The sequence below is a fragment of the Ixodes scapularis genome, unplaced genomic scaffold, assembly GCF_016920785.2.
Source record: "Ixodes scapularis isolate PalLabHiFi unplaced genomic scaffold, ASM1692078v2 ptg000035l_1__unscaffolded, whole genome shotgun sequence".
In the NCBI taxonomy this organism is placed as follows: domain Eukaryota; kingdom Metazoa; phylum Arthropoda; class Arachnida; order Ixodida; family Ixodidae; genus Ixodes; species Ixodes scapularis.
The window spans coordinates 122,969-143,104 of NW_024609896.1; the positions used below are offsets into that span (position 1 = coordinate 122,969).

A 20,136-nucleotide genomic window follows, 5' to 3' on the forward strand; every position below is an offset into this window, starting at 1 on the left:
TCAACTACACCGCTAAAGTCCCTTACATCGTCGGAACTCACAACAGGCTGGGTCTTGTCGAGTAGAAATTCTACTAATACGTAAGAGATTGTAGAGCCCGGGCAGGATCGACACGTTGGAGCAAGCGGGCAAACAAAACGAGTCGAGAGCGATCGTTCATGAAAGCTCGGCGAAGCCTCTATGGGCGAAGCGAAATGCGAAGTTTCGTGTTCGGTGCTTCGGCGGGCTTCTGATCAAGGTTGTCGGTCGGTTGCGTGTCACATCTCTAACGTCAGCGGTTTTATGGGCTCACGTCCTGAAATCGTTTTCTCGTGCATAGATTACTTTTCGTATTCATAGATTTGACGAAATAGTGGTATCCGAACGAACTTTACGTCCTTTGACCGTACGTCTGTCTGCACGTCAAAGCTTTCTGAAGTACAGTCAGAGACAATCGATGTACAGTCAGAATCACCACCAAGACATCCTGATGGCATTTCGCGGCGGCCGACTGCCACCAGGAAACCATCAGAAAGCCGACAAGCGGGGTCTGACGGGAGTTTGACTGTCGGTCAGAGTAACTTGTTGGCCAATCAGACATGCTTGACGTACAGTCAGGCACAGTCAGCGGTCCACTAGAAAACATTGACTGCCAAACAGGGTTACATTGATGGATTTTTCCTTCGGGTTTAATTGTCCAAACTGTGTCTTAACCTAGTGGAGATACCGACTTGGCGGTACTTATCTTGGTTATTCTCGCGTGTTTTGTGACTTGTTATTTTGAATGTAAGGTGGATATCGGATTAATCAATTAGACACATACGAATATTCATACGCTATGTCATTACCCTCTTTTCAATTAACAGTACGTTCATGAAGAAAGGTTATTTATTCATAACTTTCCATAATCGAAGACAATTTGTGAGCGCGATAGAAGCTCCGCCATCATCATGCGCTCCTTGCCTTCCGCCATGCTTTGGGTGCGCGTGCTCATGCCATGTCCATGTGTTATCAAAGGCATGAAGCTCCCACTAAACACAAGTCTGTAAACACAGCTAGGCAACTGGTGCGCGTCCTTTTCTCCCTTGTTCCCCTTCTCCAGGGATTATTTTCATCATATTTCATCAAAAAACGAACAAAAAACACGCTTGTACTTCTTTACTCTTCAGCACTTGGCGAGTGATTCCACAGCCATCATTCAACATACCATTTTCAAAAGTTCATTAAGGACCGTTGGCTTTCGCCATTTATTGGGACTCTCTCCCGTGTGGCTTTGGCCCAAATGTTTACCCTGTCGCCCAGTGGACCCGGTGCCGGGGTATCGCCGACTAAGTTTGACCAAAGAAAAATTGGTGACTCCCTCGCCGGGGAGAAGAGGTGAAAAGTGATGATTTTAGTTTTGATTATAATGGGACTAAATGCAAAGGTGCAATCGAGCTGGACAAGAATGACGTAACTAACACCTGGAGAACGGGAAGAACTACTGACGTCTAACCCCTGGTTAGCTCAGTTGGTAGAGCGCTCCACTGGAATCGGAGAGGTCCCGGTTTTGATACCCGGACGAGGCGGATTTTTTCGGTAGCGCACAAGTCGTCTAGATGTGTTTGATGACATGTGTTTGTCCTTTGTTCCTCTTGTTGCCCTTCTCCAGGGATTATTTACGTCATGATTTTAGTTTTTTTTTTGTTTTTTTCTGCCCAATTCTACTAAAAGGTCATCCTGGATATACCCCACACCACCTGGTGAGAGTCATGAAATTGCAGAGGGGAAGCCAATTCATAAAATTAAGAAATGATACTTGTCCCTACCGCAAAATCCGGTATAGCTTTTCACAATCTGGATTATGGAACCGGAAATTCGTTTCTGGAAACCCGAAATCCAGATATCAGACAAAAGAATAATTTCTGAAAACCTAAATTCGAGATAAAATCCAGATAGAATCCAGATAAATTTCCGGTTCCATAATCCGGATAGCGAAAAGTTATACCGGATTTTTCGGTAGGATTGGTTTCTAATTTCTAGGTTAGCTGGTGTAAGCTACCGTCGCCATAAAGGGTATAACCGTTAGCATTCATCTATCCATTCATTCATTGGCACATAACATGTCATGGGCTCGAGCTCACGTCGAACGCTAACACAACCCTCGCATCCAATACATGCTTGGACATATCCTCCTCCACACTGACAAAGCCTGGCAGATCGCCATGAGACGCGGTCGCCGAAAGTGAAAAGTGGGCAGAAAGCGTATGAGAGGAGAGCCATATAACTGGCGCCCCGCTGCGTCGAGACGCCGGCACACACTTGTCCCGAGCGATGGAATGTCCGCTCGTTCTCCTCGCGTTCCTCGAGCTACCTCTACTTTTCTCGTCGGGTTTGAAAACCATGTTTCGGCTCCTCGCCTCTGCGAAAGCTGTGCGCACACGTCCAGGTTCCTCGAGAAAGACTCTCTGCTACTAGATGCTTGTGCTCCAAATCTGCGACCGGGCACTCTATGGCTCCGTCGTCGAACTGCCGGTTTTTGTGAGTATATATATATATAGAGAGAGAAAGAGAGAGAAGTGTTGAAAAGAAAGGAAGCCTGGTGAGGATAGTGGGGGCTATGGCTCGGAGGATGTGGCCACACAATGGCCGCTTCGTGTAACTGCCGCTACCACTACCAGATGGCGCGCAAGTTTGAAAAGGAGAACAATGTGAAGCGTTTGTGGTAGATCTTTCTCTGGCAGCAGAATACGCAAGCCAGCACGTTTATCTATTTCGGAGGATTTTCGTATTTCTACTCTCTCGTCATAGTGAAGTGATTGTTTTAGATCCCTCGATTTCCGAAGAAAAAAAATCTGTCAAAACAATGTTTTTGGTTATATTTATTTAACACTTTTTTTTCAAAAACAAAAGCTGCTCTGAAAATTTTTTTGGCAAAAAAAAAAAAAGAAGAAAAGACTACCTTTCATTTTTTCCTAATATATTATTTCCAAGCCCACGACCTTTAATTACGAAATGTGAGTTTGAAATGGCCTTTATTGTTCTTTTAAAAATCTTTTCTCATGTTGCTTGGATGTTGGTTGTAGGGCCACTACTTCAAGTTTTTCGAGCTACGTACAATTCAAAACGCACTAACTGGTCATCAACAGAATCCCGTTTAACTTCTTTGTGTGCCTCCCACTTAAACTTCAGGGACCGAGGACGTCACAAAACCATGCTCCAATTTGGTCATAAAAAAAGAAACAAAAAAAGAAAAAGAAGGACGCAACATCACTTTCAGAACCAAACATAGACAAAAAACAAAAACAAAACAAAAATAGAACAACGAATTACACGGGTCCAATCGCGCCGAAAGTCTTTTAAGAACCTTATTGTTCGGAGCACATCGATCAATCCACCAATTACATTTGTATTTCTCCACTTTATACTTCCAAATGTTCTTATATTTCTTCTTTTTTCAGCGCACGAGAAAGACAAGAACAAGAAAAACTGATAACGAAAACCACTTTCTTCTTTTTACACTTCCTTCTTTTTGTGCCGAACTCGGCTTGTCTGACTCCCATTAGCTGCACGAATACAAACCGTCTCACTCTAAAGCAACCAGGGTGACACTGCTAATACATCCCACGAAAGACAGTCTGGACTCTGGAGACACTCGAGAGTTTTAGGGGACCGTTTTCGCACATCCGAGACGTTCCCGTTACATCGGTCGCGTTACATTGGTCAAACAAGCAAACGTGTCTCGATTATGCTTTTAAGGCGTTTGCGCGGATAATTTTGTCCTCCTGTCTGTCGCGAACACCCGTGTGTTTTAGAGCGGAGGTGTTAAGGACTACTTTCCCCAGGATTGCGTCCCCCGCGAAGAGATGAAGACACCAAACTCTGGACACCCACCGCCATCCATGTGCGGCGGCGGCAAGCCACGTATTTGGTTGCCGCCGTCGGTCATAGATCGCGGCAGCTTTTCCACTCTGACTTGCCGACTTGCGGCCAGCCGTTACTTTCTATTGTGCAACTCCGCCGCTCTTCCTTCTTCCCCAGAGTGGAAAGGCTAAAAGTTGTTTTCTTTTTGTATGATGCGTGGGGCGGTGTGACTTGGACTTATTGCATTCGACTTCGTTCAGTGACGTTTTCTAGAAAGACGCAACGAAGGACACTCTGAACTGCTGGCTTAAAATCACGATTTCCAATTATCTGAAGCTTTATTTACTAATCCTAGGAAATTTTATTTCCCCCGAGAAATATTGAAACAATCTGCGGCAGATCAACAAACAATGCAAATGCCTCAGTTGTTTGATACCGTGTCTGAGGCACGGGAAGTGGCAGTTTTTAAATGGTCACTGCCGCCAGCTTGCGACCAATCTGCACTAGGTAGCAAAATGGCGGCGCCCACAAGACAATCCGGGAACGGAGTGTCCGTGCAACAAGCTTAATTAGGAGATCCAAAACACACCGAGCCCGCGTAGCGACGTTGGCTTTATTAAGGTAATTTGCCTAATGAGTGCGAGCGCGCTCATTTTCGTAATGGCGCGGCGCCTGTACCAATAAAGACGTCGTCTTCCTTCCGCCTTACGCTTTACATTTCTTTCTTTCGCTTATATATTACCTACGTTGCGTGAGTTAGTCGCGCGGTCTTTTGGTGGTGTCGCTTCCTGGCGAACGGGTTTTTTGCTCGATCGACGAAAGACGATTTTTAAGCCGCCGGAATCCCCGAAGATTAGAGGCGGTCAACCATGTGTACGGTTCGGAAGCGTGTCTCGGTAGAATCGCTACGTGCAGTCTCGCAGATACTAAATAACTCCACGCGAACGGGCCCTTTTTTTTTTTTTTTTTTTCTTCTTTTTTTTTTTTTTTTTGAGGAGCGCTTTATTGGTGGCTGAGGTTCGAACTAGCGCTGACGCCAGGACTCGTCAATGTGGAGCAGATCAGGGGTGAGCCCATCAACGCGGACTGCCGCTGTCATCTACTGTTTCAAGAATGCTCTCCCCATTTCAATCAGACCGTGGTTACCCAGGCGCAGGTGATAGCGGCAGTTCGCGCTGTATAGGCTCCCCCATATCCGCTCCAAATGGACGAGCCTTGACGTAAGCGCTAGTTGGAACGTTCGCCACCAATCAAGCACTCCTAAAAAAAAAACAAAAAAAACACGTGCTGCTGTGGAGTTTTTTAGTGTTTGCATGACTACAAATCTCAAAATACGTCGCAAATTACGAAAGAAAGGAAAAAACTAGTGTCCGCCATGACGTGGTTTGTCATTTTCTCGCTTCTTGATCTGTGATTCATTAGTATTTCGCGGTTCGCGTCGACTAATGCCGCAATTCCACTGGCTGCGCTCCGCGCCCAACGAGATCGCGACGAGGTAATAAGATTTCCGGGAATTGCCACGACTTGCGTGTATTATGCCCGAGTCCCACTAGAGCGACATACAGAGACAAATGACAGCGACAAGCCTCCTACCCTAGCCTCCTTTATATTCGCAAAGCCTGGCAGTTCGATGACGGAGCTAAAGAGTGCCCGGTTGCAGATTTAGAGCGCAAAGATCTAATAGCACTGAGCATTTCTCGGGGAGTGTAGGGTGCCTACATGCAAAAGCGCGCGTGTGTATGAAGGCACTCTAGGGGAGTGCGGTATTCAGCGCACAGCTTTTGCAGTGGCGACGATCCGAAACATGGTTTTCAAACCCGACAAGAAAAAAAGCCGTAACCCAGGAAACGCGAGAAGCACGAGCGGGCATTCCATCGCTCGGGACAAAGGTTTCGGCGTCTCGCCACAGCGGGGCGCCCGTTACATGCCTCATGTAGAGTGCCTTCATACACACGCGCGCTTTTGCTTGAGTGCTGAAATCTCAGCCATTTTCAGCCCAATCGTTTTTTTTATGCATTTTGAAGTGCGCGCCATCTGGTGTCACTCAGCTCGAGCGCGTAACTTTGGCTAATGCATAGACGCCATTTTACCACCCAAGTCACGCACCGAGTGCGCAAGAGCGTCACGCGCTGGCACATCCAGGGCAACAATGAATGTTTTCACCCTGAGACAGACATGTAGGCACCCTAGCCTCAGGTAGGGTGCCTACATGTCTGTCTGTCTGAGGGTAAAGCACTGATCTCTATGACAATTGCTGGATCGCGCTTCCCCGCTTGTTCGCTGCAGCGCAAGTGAAGCCACCGGACTTCACTCGCTTGGGATACGATTTGCCGTTTTTGCTAGCCTTTGCTGCGGTTTTCCAGCGTGCTGTGGACACGTTTTCTACTCGTTCATCGTCATTCGCCGAAGAAGTTTTTTGAAGACTGTGTATTGTTGAGACTTGCCGTTGTGAACACGTGGAAAATTTTACGAAAGTGCAGTGTCGCAGGAGAAAGGCACAACGCGTCGAAAGGAAGGGCTGGCGGCGTGTTCAAAGCTTCCATGGCACGCCGAAGTACCGTGTCTTCGCACGCTTGGATACCGACCAAGAACCGACGCCGTGTGTATGTGTCTAGCGAGTGCAATGTGCGTGAAGCTGTTCGTGCCTCTGGATCAGCGTCTTTTCCCCTCGCGGTTTAGGAACGAGCTTAATCCAGCGTCCACTAGCGACGGAAGATGGGGGGAAGGTACGTCTTTTTTTCGTCCTTAGACGATTTACACAATACCGTGCACAACAGCTCCTCATCACTGATCAGTGCTGGCTTATTATCAACCTACTTAATTGCACTTGACGTTTGAGCGCGGCTCGCCTAATTGTAATTGGTCAGCAGATTGCACACGACCATATCGGCCGCGCTTCAAAGATTTTCATTCTCGCCGTCTTGTACTTTTGCTTTCGAAAACCCCCCTGGCTCCACAACGTTGCCCTATTCGTGCTCCCACGGAATCTATTAGAGTAGATTTGGGACATAGCCATGGTTAATATAGTACATAAGAACACGTACAGATCTCCCCCTTTTATTGATAGCAACTCACCGGAACAGCTGGACGATCCAGAACTCCGTGGCCGATATATATAAATGATCTAAAGGCTTCTACGCGCGACACACGTTCAGAACTTTGGCGCGGCGTCAATTCTTGACCGGTATCCAAGCATGCGAAGGCACAAAGATGCATTACTCGGCGTGCCAAGGAAGCTTTGATCACGCCGCGACACCGGCGACACTTGTTTTCGACGAGTTGTACCTTTTGATACGGCTTCACGCTCATTGCACTCGCAAAACACATCCACACGGCGTCGATTCTTGGTCGGTATCCAAGCGTGCGAAGGCACAGAGACACGGCACTTCGGCGTGCCAAGGAAGCTTTGAACACGCCGCCAGCCCTTCCTTTCGACGCGTTGTGCCTTTTTCCAGCGACACTGCACTTTCGTAAAATTTTCCACGTGTTCACGACGGCAAGTCTCAACAATACACAGAGTCTTCAAAAAACTTCTTCGGCGAATGACGACGAACGAGTAGAAAACGTGTCCACAGCACGCTGGAAAACCGCAGCAAAGGCTAGCAAAAACGGCAAATCGTATCCCAAGCGAGTGAAGTCCGGTGGCTTCACTTGCGGGAGCGGCAAGCGCGATCCAGCAATTGGGGTAAAGACATCCATTGTTGCCCTGAATGTGCGAGCTCGTGACGCTCTCCCGCACTTGGTGTGTGACTTGGGTGGTAAAATGGCGTCTATGCATTAGCCAAAGTTACGCGCTGGAGCTGAGTGACACCAGATTGCGCGCGCTTCAAAATGCATAAAAAAAACGATTGGGCGAGAAAATGGCTGAGATGTCATCACTCAAGCAAAAGCGCGCGTTTGTATGAAGGCACTCTATAGGCCTCTTGTCTGCCGCTCTATCTTTTTACTTTTGGCGGCCGCGTCTCGTGGCGATCTGCCAGGCTTTGTCAGTATAGAGGAGGCTATGCTCCAACTCATACAGCATGCTCGCGATCGCGATGGTCCCTTTGGCAGGCATTAGGTCGTTCGGTGCTCATGACATAAGCACGAGTGATTGCAAGCCTACAAAGGATACCATCGCGCGCATGATGCTCGTGTTTGAGCATGGCCTACTTTATTCTACAAAGCTTTTCAAATCGTCAAAGACTCTGGTTTGAGGTTTGTTGCTGGCGTTTCATTCTGTTTGTCGCTCTAGTGGGACGCGGGGATCAGTGCCCTCACGGGTGCTGTGAGGTGGTGGCGGCAGCGACAGCGGAAGGACGTTCGATAACAGTCTCTGCATTTTTACAGCTGGTGACCCTTAAGGCGTCTTCGGGCAAGGTTCGCCGCGCGGCATTGCTACGCTTCCTGAGCCAAGTTTCGTGGACACGACCGGTGTGCCTTCCATCACATATCTACACTGCAGCGCCAGGACTGCCATCTACACAAGTTACTTGTAACTACGGAACTTGTTATCGCTCGCTCCGAGTGGGCGGTGTCTGCGGGTGTTACGATCACTTTGGTGGCGGCAGCGACAGCGGAAGGACGTTCGATGACCGTCTTTGCATTTTTACAGGTTGGTGGTTTCCCTTTTTAAGTCCTTAAAAGTTTGTATTTTGCTGTCGCTGTTGCTGCCACAAGTGTCCTCTGTGCGCCGTGTTTTGCCTTGTGTAACTATTGTAGCGGGGCGAAAAACAACTATTTTTACAGTGTTTTGAACTCAGAGTTATGGTAGACTCAGATCCTGGAAACCTGAGTGATGTCGTCAAGCCTAAGGGAGAGAAGCCACCCAATAGCATAAAGGAAATCGTCAGAGTTCTAAGCGACCTAGTAGTTAAGCTAGATGCATTTGCGACAGGCCTAAAAAAGATGTCGCGAAGGTGTGAAGTTCAAACACTGAGATCCATGCCGAGCTCGTTGGTATACGAGAATCAATCACATTCCTGAACGCGGATGTTGAGCAAGTCAAGAAGGATGTTGTGGGCTTTCGCCAAGAGCTAACGGAAGTAAAAAAACGAAGTTCTCGGCTACTCCATGAAAACCAGCAGCTTGGCAGGGAGCTCAGTGAAGCAAAGAGGGAAATAGTAGAACTGAAACAATACAGTAGGAACATGAATGTCGAAATCAAAGGGCTTCCAGTTGTTGCAAACGAGGACCTGACAGCATCTGTGAGGGAAATTGCTACATGTATTGGAACCGAGGTATCTGAGAGTGACATCAACGTTGTACATCGGGTACAGTCGAGGGACAAAAAGAAACCCAATGTTGTGGTAAGGTTCGCCTCTCGTGGGGTGCGTGACAGGCTGCTATCAGCGGCTAAGAAGATGAGGTTAAACACCACCCACCTTGGATTTCGGGCCAATGAGCCACTTTATAGAAATGAACATCTTTGTGTCGAAAACAAGGTATTACTAAACCAAGCTCGCCAGGCAAAGCGAGAGAAAAACTGGAAATATGTTTGGGTGTCACAGGGCAAGGTCCTTATGCGGAAGACCGAGAACTCGCCTGTCTTGCAGATCACGTGTGAGGGGGATTTTATCAGGGTGGTGTAACTGTTCTGAACCTGACGCAAAGACTTGTGTTACTACGTTTATCATGTCTTTCACTTTTCAGCATGTTGAACAACTGATACAGAACGTAGATAAGCTTTCGATTTTCCATTGCAATGTACGTAGTTTACGAAAATATTTTAACTCTTTAGTTGGGCATGTTTCCCAGCATGTGCCTGGTTTTGATGTAATCGCTGTTAGTGAAACTTGGTTAAAAAACAATGAAATCATTCTTATGCATGGGTACAATTTATCATCGCTTCCACGTGGCACGCATACGAGAGCTGGAGGCGTCGCGTTTTTTGTAAAAGAAAATATTGTTTTCCAGGTTCTATCGCCTGCCACTATTAGTTATGTCATTGAAGCACTTTTTATAAAGCTTGATTGTTGCGTAATAGTCGGTGTAGTCAATCGACCTCCAGGCTCGTTAGTAAGCTCTTTTCTTGTAAAATTCGAGGCAGTACTTACGGCATTGTCTAATGGACAGAATGATCGCTTTGTAGTTGTTGGCGACATTAACATTGATCTGACTAGTGATACGCATAATAGCTATACGCTGCTTTTAGAATCTTTCAACTTGCGCAACTTCATTACTGAACCTACTCGCATTACTAGCACCTCCAGTACGTTAAGTGATCATGCTCTTTGCAATACTGATACGGATGCCCATGCTGGTGTTTACCCAAGCTTAATAGCTGACCACTTGGCCATTTTTCTTGTTTTACAAAAAGAGATTATTCATAAAAGAAAATCTTGTCGTCCTGAACAGCGCACCAAAATAGATTATGCGCAGCTTCACAGGGTATTAGAACGACTAGATATATACTCCACGTATAATCAAAACGTTCACATCGAATACTACAACTTCCTTACTAGTCTCAAAAACGCGATAATGTTGAGTGCTGTAAAAACGACGTCTAATAAATACAATGTACCGGTTTGTCCTTCGATGACAAGCCAAATTTTAGGGGTACTAAAGGAAAAAGATAAATAGTATCATAAATGGACACAACATAAAAATAATAATTACTATTTAAGCCAATTTAGACATTTCAGGAACAGATCAGTTTCTATGTTGTGAAAAAGAAAGAAAGAATATTACTCAATTAAAATTAGGCAAGCGGACGGAAACATTAAAATAATTTGGGACACAGTCAAGGATGCTATTGGCCTTCGTCCAAATAAGCATGTATTAGCTGATTTAATTGAACAGAACACGGTAGACACTTTTAATGATTATTTTACTAATATAGGGCCTCTCCTAGCAGCTCAGTTGCCGCACGTACCTGATCCCCAGCAGCCATTGACACCAATTACACATAGCTTTGTAATGCAAGAATTTGAAGTTAAGGAAATAATATCAGTAGTTGGGAATCTTAGAATAGGTAAAGCCGAAGGACTAGATAAAATTCCTATTAAACTATTAAAAGATAATATTGATATTTTAGGTATTCATCTTTTACATTTGTTTAATCACACGTTAGAAAATGGAATATATCCTAACGAGCTGAAGATAGCTAAAGTAGTACCCATTTTTAAAGATGGAGATTCTTCGGCACCGTCCAGCTATAGACCAATTTCAGTTTTAAGTACAATTAACACAGTTTTTGAAAAAATAATATGCAAACGTATAAAGGAATTTATAACTAAATACTCAATATTTTGCCACAATCAGCACGGATTTAGACCAAATAGATCAACGTCCTCAGCTGTTTTTGTCCTAACTCAACATCTCAACAGAGCTCTCCATGAAAGTAAAATTGCCGTTGTTGTATATTTAGATATAAAAAAAGCATTTGACATAGTTAATCATAGGATCTTGCTTTATAAACTCCATCAGTTTCGGGGGAAAACGTCGGAGCTGTTTCCTAGCTCTCTCTCTAACCGTAAACAGTGCGTGGTAATAAATACTTTTATCTCTACCCCCCAAACAGTGTTAACTGGTGTGCCACAGGGCTCAGTTCTTGGGCCCATTCTTTTTTCTCTTTATGTAAATGATTTTCCATCGATTTTAAAATATTCAGAAGCATTAATGTACGCCGACGATACGGCACTGATTTTTGTTGGGGTACGTTATGCGAATTGCAGGATAAAATCAATGAGGAATTGATTAGGGTACTGTCATGGTTCACAAGCAATCAACTTACAATCAACCTAAATAAATCTTGGTATGCAGTGTTTCATTCCAGGAAAAGGGTGATTAATTACGACGAGATAGTTATACAATTAGATAATACGGAATTACAACACGTTACTTGTTATAAATATTTAGGTGTTCTGTTTGATTCTGATATGCACTGGAAAAGCCAAATTAAGCACATGTGTTCGAAAATTGCATATGGTTGTTATACATTATTAAAGGCACGCGAATGTTTTGATTTATTTATTTTGCGCATACTCCATTTTGCATTCGTCCACAGTCAGCTGGTCTATTGTATTGAATCCTGGGGTAAAACTTGCGCTACATACTTAGATCCGGTAACTCGCTTGCAAAAACGGGCGATACGATTTATAACATTTTAAAGAAACACTAACCCTAGTAGACCTCTTTTCCAATCGCTAAACGTGTTGCCATTCAGTTGTATTTACAAATTAAAAATAGCTCAAAAAGTTCGTAAAATCATAGTCTAATGAACCCCTTTCTTTGAATTTATTTCGATCTCCCAGGAGACAAACAAGGGCTGCAGCGAATTATATGTTTAATTTACCGCCATGCCATAATGCATATGGACAAAGGCTGATAGAAGTTCGTGGTGCTCTAGTTTGGAATGAGATACCTATTATTATAAAGTTGGAAAACAACTTTCTGCCCTCCTTAAAAAGATTCTTTCGTGATTATGAAATGCAGTTAAGCTAATTATTTTCTAGAATGTGATTTCTTTTGTTTTTTTGCGCACTGTATGAGTCTATTGTATTCTGCCGCTTTTTGAACCTATATTACGATTGGACCCCGGACTAGCCTGAACGGCTATGGGTCCAAACAGTTTTTGTGTATTTTGATAGCAAGTTTGAAAATAAAGCATTAAATGAATGAATGAATGAGGTTATTTTAATAAATAAAATTTCAATAAAAAATATGCCTGTCCGAATCCGTTTCACGTAAAGTCCCGACCGCAGCCGCCGCTGCCATCCCGTGGAGCTAAATTCGCTTGATACTTCCTTTTTACAAGTAACGAATGACAAAGCACATTCCTCAAGAACAAAACGGCGTCCTACAGTTCAGTTCTCTGCCGTACACCGTCATTCGCTTCCTAAAATTTGCACCATCACGCAGTCGCCGCTCCAAAAAATGTCGCTACTTGTTAGAAGCCCTTATCTAGGAACTTTTAAGTGCAGCAAAAAAGGCGGTGCGTGAAAAGTGCGTCGTCACTGCGGTTCTCGAATTCGCGCGTTTGTTGTTTCCGGTGACAAAGCAGCCACGTGCAATAAATACGCCGCGATCCTGCGTTTTTTTTTTTTTTTTTTTTTTTTCTGTACGCGATTGCCTTAGTCGCGGCGATAGCGAAGCCACGAAGACAATGGAGCGCCGTGACAGTGTGATTTTGGTGATGCTCGATTGAGCAATTTAGATCGTAGCGCGTCGACTGTGGTCCAACTCTAAATTGAAATGGAGTATTGCCAGCCGACAACAGCCAGGCGGCGACAGCAGAGTGATAGCCCACGGTTACACCCTGTCTCATTGTAATTTGCCAAAGGCTAAACGATAAGCCCCACATCGCGTGCTGACTGCTTCGAAATGTGCTACGTATACGATCGCAACGCACACATATTAGAGCATGACGCAGCAAAAAGCTTCACAAATCTTTGCAGTAAATGTGCACTCCGGTGATACGCAGTCACGTTCCGATTGGCCCGCCAGGGCCGTAGCTTCCGCCGTACTGGCATGTTCTGCGATCACGGCTTCCTGGGATACCCAGTATTTCTTGCTTGAAACGCTAGGCTAAGCGGCGCCACTAGTGTAATAGCTCACGGTTGAACAACGCAGCCTCCACTCTCCGGCATACCCACTATTTCTTGCTGCAGTAGCTGGATAGCGCCAAACCAAACAGCATTGCAAGTGGCCTATAAACCTTTCCAGTCCTTATCACCCCGGCAAAAATTGCAGAATGACTGAGCTATGGACGCATGCGCAGCGTCTGATATGCGCACAACAGAGCAACAGCGCATGCTGAGAAGGCGTTCCACAACCCAGCAGACAAAGAAGGCAGCGCGCAGGTCTATACGCTCCGTGCGGGAACTATAGGGGGCGCTTTGAAAAACGCGCGTAGCGCCGCTAGCGGAGGGGCCGGCGTTCGACAGTGAGGCGCGCTCAGCAGCCTGCGGCGCTTTTTCGCGTGCGAAGCTGTGGCGGCAGAAGCGCGCACGGACGGAACTTTTTTGCTTTTTGAGCCGATAAGTTGAGGGTGACGGTCGCATGGGTGCTGGGAGAGATTTAAGGAGGGCATCTAGCTGTTCTCCGCTTCTTATATATTGAGTTTGAGCCGTTATTAAGGGTAATTTCTTTAGTTGCGGTCGAAAAAGGTGTTTGAGCAATTTTCCGAAAAGCAAGACGGCCGCCACCATAATTGCTCTCAGTGGGAAATTTATTTCGCTCGTCGCTGTAAACGTAGGACTGCTGGAACGATGATAAGAGACAAGTGAGATGTTCACTAAGTTTGTGCACTAAGTGGGCCAAGTTTTATTAAGACAGCGGGTGTGGAAGTTATGGTTCGAACGAATAAAGGAATAAAGCTGTCAGGAATATCCAATATTGGATCCAAAATGTTGTGTTATAACCGGGCTGTGCGAAGTGCAGATTTGGACACACAGGTTCTTGGACATGACCGTAACTTAATTGACACAACAGTTATAATACCAAAAATAGGTGGGATAGGGGAACCAGGTGGAAATTTGGTTTGGGCGGCGTAACTGAATGGGAAACGGTTTTGACCGTGAAAGGGCTTTGAAGAGAATACCACTCGTCGTGGGAGATGGAGACTTTACAGGTAGGGTGGGACTGGTGCACTGTACTTCCAATTGAAACAACCTTACGAAAGGTGGCTTCAAAGCCGAGAAAACCAAGTTGCCGGCCGACAGACGGTTTGGCCGTCAAAGGCTTTTGCGGTCAGCTGTTGTGTAGTAATCTGGTTGTGCGAGGTGCTGATTTTCGGCTCACAGGTACTTGGTCAATCGCAACTTGACAAAACACTTATTATACCTAAAAGAGGGGGCATAGTTTAACCAGGTGGAAATGTTTTTGGGCGGCGTAACTAAATGGGAGCCGGTTTTGACAGGCTGTCAAGAGAATACCACTCATCATGGCCAGGAGGTGCACACTTTACAGGTATGAAGGGACCAGTGGACGGTACTTCCAGTTCGAACAACTTTGTGATAGGTAGCTCTAAAGCCGAGAAAAAAAAATTGTTGTCTACAAGACTCGGGGTGTCAGCGTTTCCACATCCAAAAGGAGGCTGATCAAAAAAGAAAGCACACCACATAAAGTCCCATACTCAAACATCGATTTTCCATTGATTCCAAGTTTCATTGTAGTTTTCCTTAGATTCATATTTGTCACTTTTTGTACCGTCCGAATCTTTCTTCATGAAGTACAGACTGCGTGCCATACTGGTACGAAAATATCATCGACACGTATACGATGGGGACGAAACTTCCTTGGAGGGCATTCCTTCAACGAAATTCGCACTGCATACCTGCGAGTGTGGGATAGCATTTCAGTTCGAGCTGAGACATGTAGGCGTTACTTGTACGAAAACAAACGCAGAGCGCAAAGCGGCCGTGTAGAATATGTCAGCCGTGCCGACACAGTGGCAGACATGACCGGGAGACGAAATTTCTTGCGTCGTACGGCACGGGTCCATGGTTGTCGCTGTCCCACAAAACACCGGCGAGGTGAGAAACTGAAACTTCGTCCCCACGAGATACAACGCATAACTATTGGAGCACTTAAGGACGCAGCAGTTCATGCTGTCGACCCTGCGCAACCGCACCGCTCCGACTTCAATGCGTACCAATGTACGCGGCGGGGTTTCGTTTCGCTGGGGCTCTCACTGCCTACCTTCGGTAATGGCCGCGCGGCGGCGCGCCGGTCGCGTCGCACGGAGTGTATAGACGTCAGAAAGCAGCCGCGCTTCGAAAAATAATCTAACCAACAAGAAGGAAAAAAAAAAAAACGTTTTGTTTGGGTGCTAGTCTGGATACCGTACGCTTCAGCAATGCTTGTCAATCAGGCGATCTATACCCACACATCGGAGGCAAGACGGTGGCGCCCAGAGGCGGCTGTGCCTGCAAACGTCCATAGGAGGCATTGCCGTGACCTGCGACGCACTTCACCGGTCGACACATTTGTTTTTCGGGATGGTAGAGCAGCGACTATTGTTAGGGGATACTCGGGCGCTTTTTTCGCATAGTTCCCGATTTTCCCAAGAATTTGTTAAACACCCCAGTAAGCATCGCTAAAAGACTAACCCAAATATTTGACCAAAATAAAGTTTTTAGTTTTTTTTTTAGTTTTTGCATTCACAATTTTTGTCGTCACCGTGTTTTTTAAAGTAAAACTATCTGCGGGCAACAATGAAAAAGGGACGTCAGAGGAAAGCAGGAGTTCGCCCTTTCGACTGTAGACTTCATTCCAAAATGATTACGAGCAGTTTCAAGGTGTTGAATGAATGCTTTGGAAGCTCGCTCCGGCAGCCGCGCAGCAGCACGAAACTAATGCTCGACGAAGTCTATACACCTTTTCCACAAGGGCGCAGCCATCTTGAATGTCGTCAATTCTAGTATGCGGTTAAACAATTGTTTTAATCTCTCCACCCCGCTGGAAGGTGTCTACTAAAGATACTTGATTGTGACACATTCTTGTTTCGCCTCACGTGTACTTTTCTCGCATATTCGAAGTTGAAATGTTTTCTTATTTTTTTAGTCCCGCATAACAGATACCTAACTCACGTGACTGAGAGCGACTGGAAGCAGAAAATGTCTATATTTAGACTGCCAGCTCGACCTGTAAGCCTGTTTTCCCCTGACGTCACGGCACTGATAAGTGCGGGTGTCGGTTTTCGTATCATTTTCATTTGTTGATTTCACAATAAGAAATTTCGAATTTCGCGATACTCAATACCTTAGCTGAAAAGTTCAAGATCGGTGATTCCGCATATTTAGCTAGTTGCGGTAGCTCAAACCATCGCCGGAGTACCCTTTTAAGGTGGCGGTCCCACGGCGGCCATCTTGAATAAGCCATTAGTTCAACCACTAGATGGCGGCACTCATCCGTGTGCCCAGAAAACAGGCTCGCGGCAGTGATGTTCCTCCTCTGCTCTTAATTTCCTCCTTTCTGCTGCTCGCCCATGCACATTCAGCGCTCAGCGCGTGCTCCCGGTGTCACAAACGCCAGCAAACGTGCCAGTGGTGCTAGCATTGCCCAGTTCGCACAGAAGCGGAGCCCAGCTAGCTCATCGACCCGAGTGAGAGTGCCTAACTGGGCAAAATTTGTTCTTTGATACTGTCCTTGTTCCACGCTGCAGGTTTGGCAAAGCCATTTTGTTAGAAGCTCACAAGCCAGTAGCTATCGTTTCAATTATTCAAGAAATAAAAACGTAGTCAATGAATCAATGAAGAATGTTATCAAACGATAAAGAACATATATAAGACATACCTTGTCAGCATTTCGTGAATTAAAGAGCTTATGCACGACATAAACTTTTAAATTAATTTTCGCTGTGAGTAAGAGCGCAGCCGACATAACAGGTCAATAAGGCCAATCAAGTAAAGTCAAAAACACTATGTCACGGATCTCAACGTCTTATGGTGCGTTTGTTAACACCGGTCAAAGAAATCAAGCGCAAACCATGCACCATGGCCTTGCGCTTTTAGTATGCGTGTTTGTGCTTGTGTACCTTATAGTCTTTGACTGCATTTTGATCTATGATAAAACAAGCAATAGCATACTTTTTTTTTCTAGACGGGTGTTCAGAGGGGCGCTCTATATAACTCTTCATTTTGATGATAGCTTGATTAAATTTGATTACCAATTATCTGACCTTATAAATAACCACTCCGATATTGTTGAAATAGTACGCCGAGGTCGAAGAGTCTGCATGTTCCAGAAAAGAGCAAAAGTCTTGGCAGTGAATGCTGAGGTGGCCACAGATATAAAGCCGATCGGCGTGTTGGCGTTTGTCTTGCAATTTGCGTCAAATTCTCCAGTGCACGAGACATCTGCCTCGAGCGGCCCTTGGAAGCAAATGGCGACGCCAAACTGAAATGAGCGGCCCTTGGAAGCGAATAACGGCGGATCAACACCCCCTCGTGGCACGTGTATTCCGCGTTTCCGCTACAATGATTGGCGGTACTTGTAAGAGTGAATTGCATCGAGGGACTTTACAACGACAGTGCGTCTCTCGCCCTCTGCGCACGTTTACACTGTCCACAAAAAGCACAGAGCCCGCATGCTAAATCACAATCCAGCCAACGCTCGAACGCAGTTGCTGCCAGCCAGAAAGTACACGTGCATAACACACAAACACAGCAATGAACGCGCCCTGGTACATTTTTATGGAAAGTCATATACTCGGTTACTGGCGCGGGCACGTGGCTTCATTCATGGTTTCGTTTGCGCGATAACACGTGCAAAGTATCTGCGAGATTAAATCCCATGCTGGCGCGAGCAGCTCTGCGAGCGTTGTACACTAAGTTCAAAGTCCACGGGACATTCGTGGTTCGATTGAGTCTGGGGATCGAATTCAAAGAGTAGATTTGCATGCGACATAGGAAGCACAGATGTCCCACGGACTAAGTTATAACTAGGACTGAGCGTCAGTTTTAATATAATAAGTAATCAATAGACCTATTGCTATATTACCCAATCATCAAGGAGAATGCAGGGATTAATTTTCCACGGGCCACACGCGCATGCCTTCCCCGTATAAAATATTCGACGTAAATAATCAAAATAAAGCCTTGACGAACGCGCGTGCAAGATGCCATTTCTTTTAGGTATTTGCTTTGGAAAGGTTACTACGGCTGAGGCCAGCAAATGCGGCACGTGGAACGCCAATCCCTGCATTCTCCTTAATGCTAAGGTAATATAGCGATAGGTCTATTAGGTCTATTTCTTAAATTTGATGCATTGCCATGCATCATATTTAAGAAAAAGCCAAAATGAAATTTTTTGTTTGCCTTTGTTAAATTTGTGATAAACGGCAAAATGTACAATTTCAAATTTTAAGTCTACTTTGATGTGTATTTGAGAACAGTCAAAAGACAGCCGCACTCACAAGTTTTTACTTCAGCCTCAGAAGCAAACAGGTTCGTAAATATTTTTCAGCAATAAGAAACTCCTTTGATTAATCACAATAGACTTAATGCTAAATTACCCGAGCTTCAAGGAGAATGCAGGAAATGGTGTTCCACGCGCCACACGCGCACGCCTTCCGCGTATAAACGATTCGAGGTAAACAACTAAAATAAAGCGTTAATGAACGCGCGTGCAAAATGCCTTTTTTTAGGCTTTTTCTTTAGGACAGTCACCGCTGCAGACGTCAGCACGTGCGGCACGTGGAACACCATTCCCGGCATTCTCCTTGATGGTTGGGTAATTTAGTAATAGGTCTATAGACTCAGCTGCGCTAGACGGGCAATCGCATGGCGCTAAAGTGGCTGGGGGCACATAGTACCTTCTCCATCTCTTTCGAGTCACACTTCTCGCCCCTAAAGCTTACTTTAGGTCAAATTTTCACCTAAAGTTTGCCTTCATACAGGTGTACTCGTATACAACTGCGTGGTGAAAGCGTTACATTTTTACTTTTTCGTTTGTCAAAATTGAACGGATTACGTGATTCAAAATTTAATCGTGATTAAATCATAAATTGCCCAGGTGAAAATTTTCCAACTGGTATCCAACTGGTCCCAGTTCAACTGGTTTAAGGAACAACTCCCAGTTGGACCAGCTGGACCAGCTGGGATCTATCTGGGACCAGCTGGCCCAGTTCAACTGGTATCCAACTGGTCCCAGTTAAACTGGTTTAAGAACAATTCCCAGTTGGACCAGCTGGACCAGCTGGGATCTAACTGGGACCAGCTGCAACTGGGATCTAACTGCGACCAGTCAGATCTCAGCTGCAACCAGGACCAGCCTAATCTTAGTAGCTGCTGGTCCGATGTCGCTGGTCGCTTGACACTAGAAAATCCTCTCCAAACTAGTCAAAATAATGAAATGCGATGCAAATGCATTTTGTTTGCAATTTATTCAGCAGATGAGAGCTGCAGGAAGACGCTCATTTAATCTTTTGGCATGCCTCCTTGAGCCACGCTGATTTAATGGAATCTTTATTTTCTCGGTCAGGATATTTGCAAGGTTGGAGACCACTGCAGTGACGTCCGCCTTCTTTACCGCTGGCCAATGGTGCAAGGTCGCCGCAAATGAATCGGCCAAACATTATCTTTTGTTTCATGTTGCTCAGATTACGTACCCACCTTCAACAACATTGATCTTTTCTGGGGTCAATGCCGGCTTGGGTTGTTCCCCCGAGCCCCTCTTGTTGTCTGGCAGCTGGCCTGACATGCTTCGTCTTGCCAAGCCAGGTGCAGTCCAAATAAACTGGGCGGTCTCCTTCGAGACGAGAGACGGCTTGGTGTGAGCCATCACTCGTTTTGCCTTGGTTGGCGTAAGAATTATTCTCCTCTGGAGGTGAAGCCGCAATTATGTTAAACAGTACGTGCTACTAGATGATGAGGACAGTAAGGGACATAC

At 45.6% G+C, this 20,136-nt stretch overlaps 1 pseudogene; it reads left to right on the top strand.

The window, feature by feature from the left end:
- The first annotated feature begins 8,951 nt into the window (after window positions 1-8,951).
- LOC121833905 lies at window positions 8,952-10,499 on the top strand (annotated as a pseudogene).
- The last annotated feature ends 9,637 nt before the right edge of the window (window positions 10,500-20,136 follow it).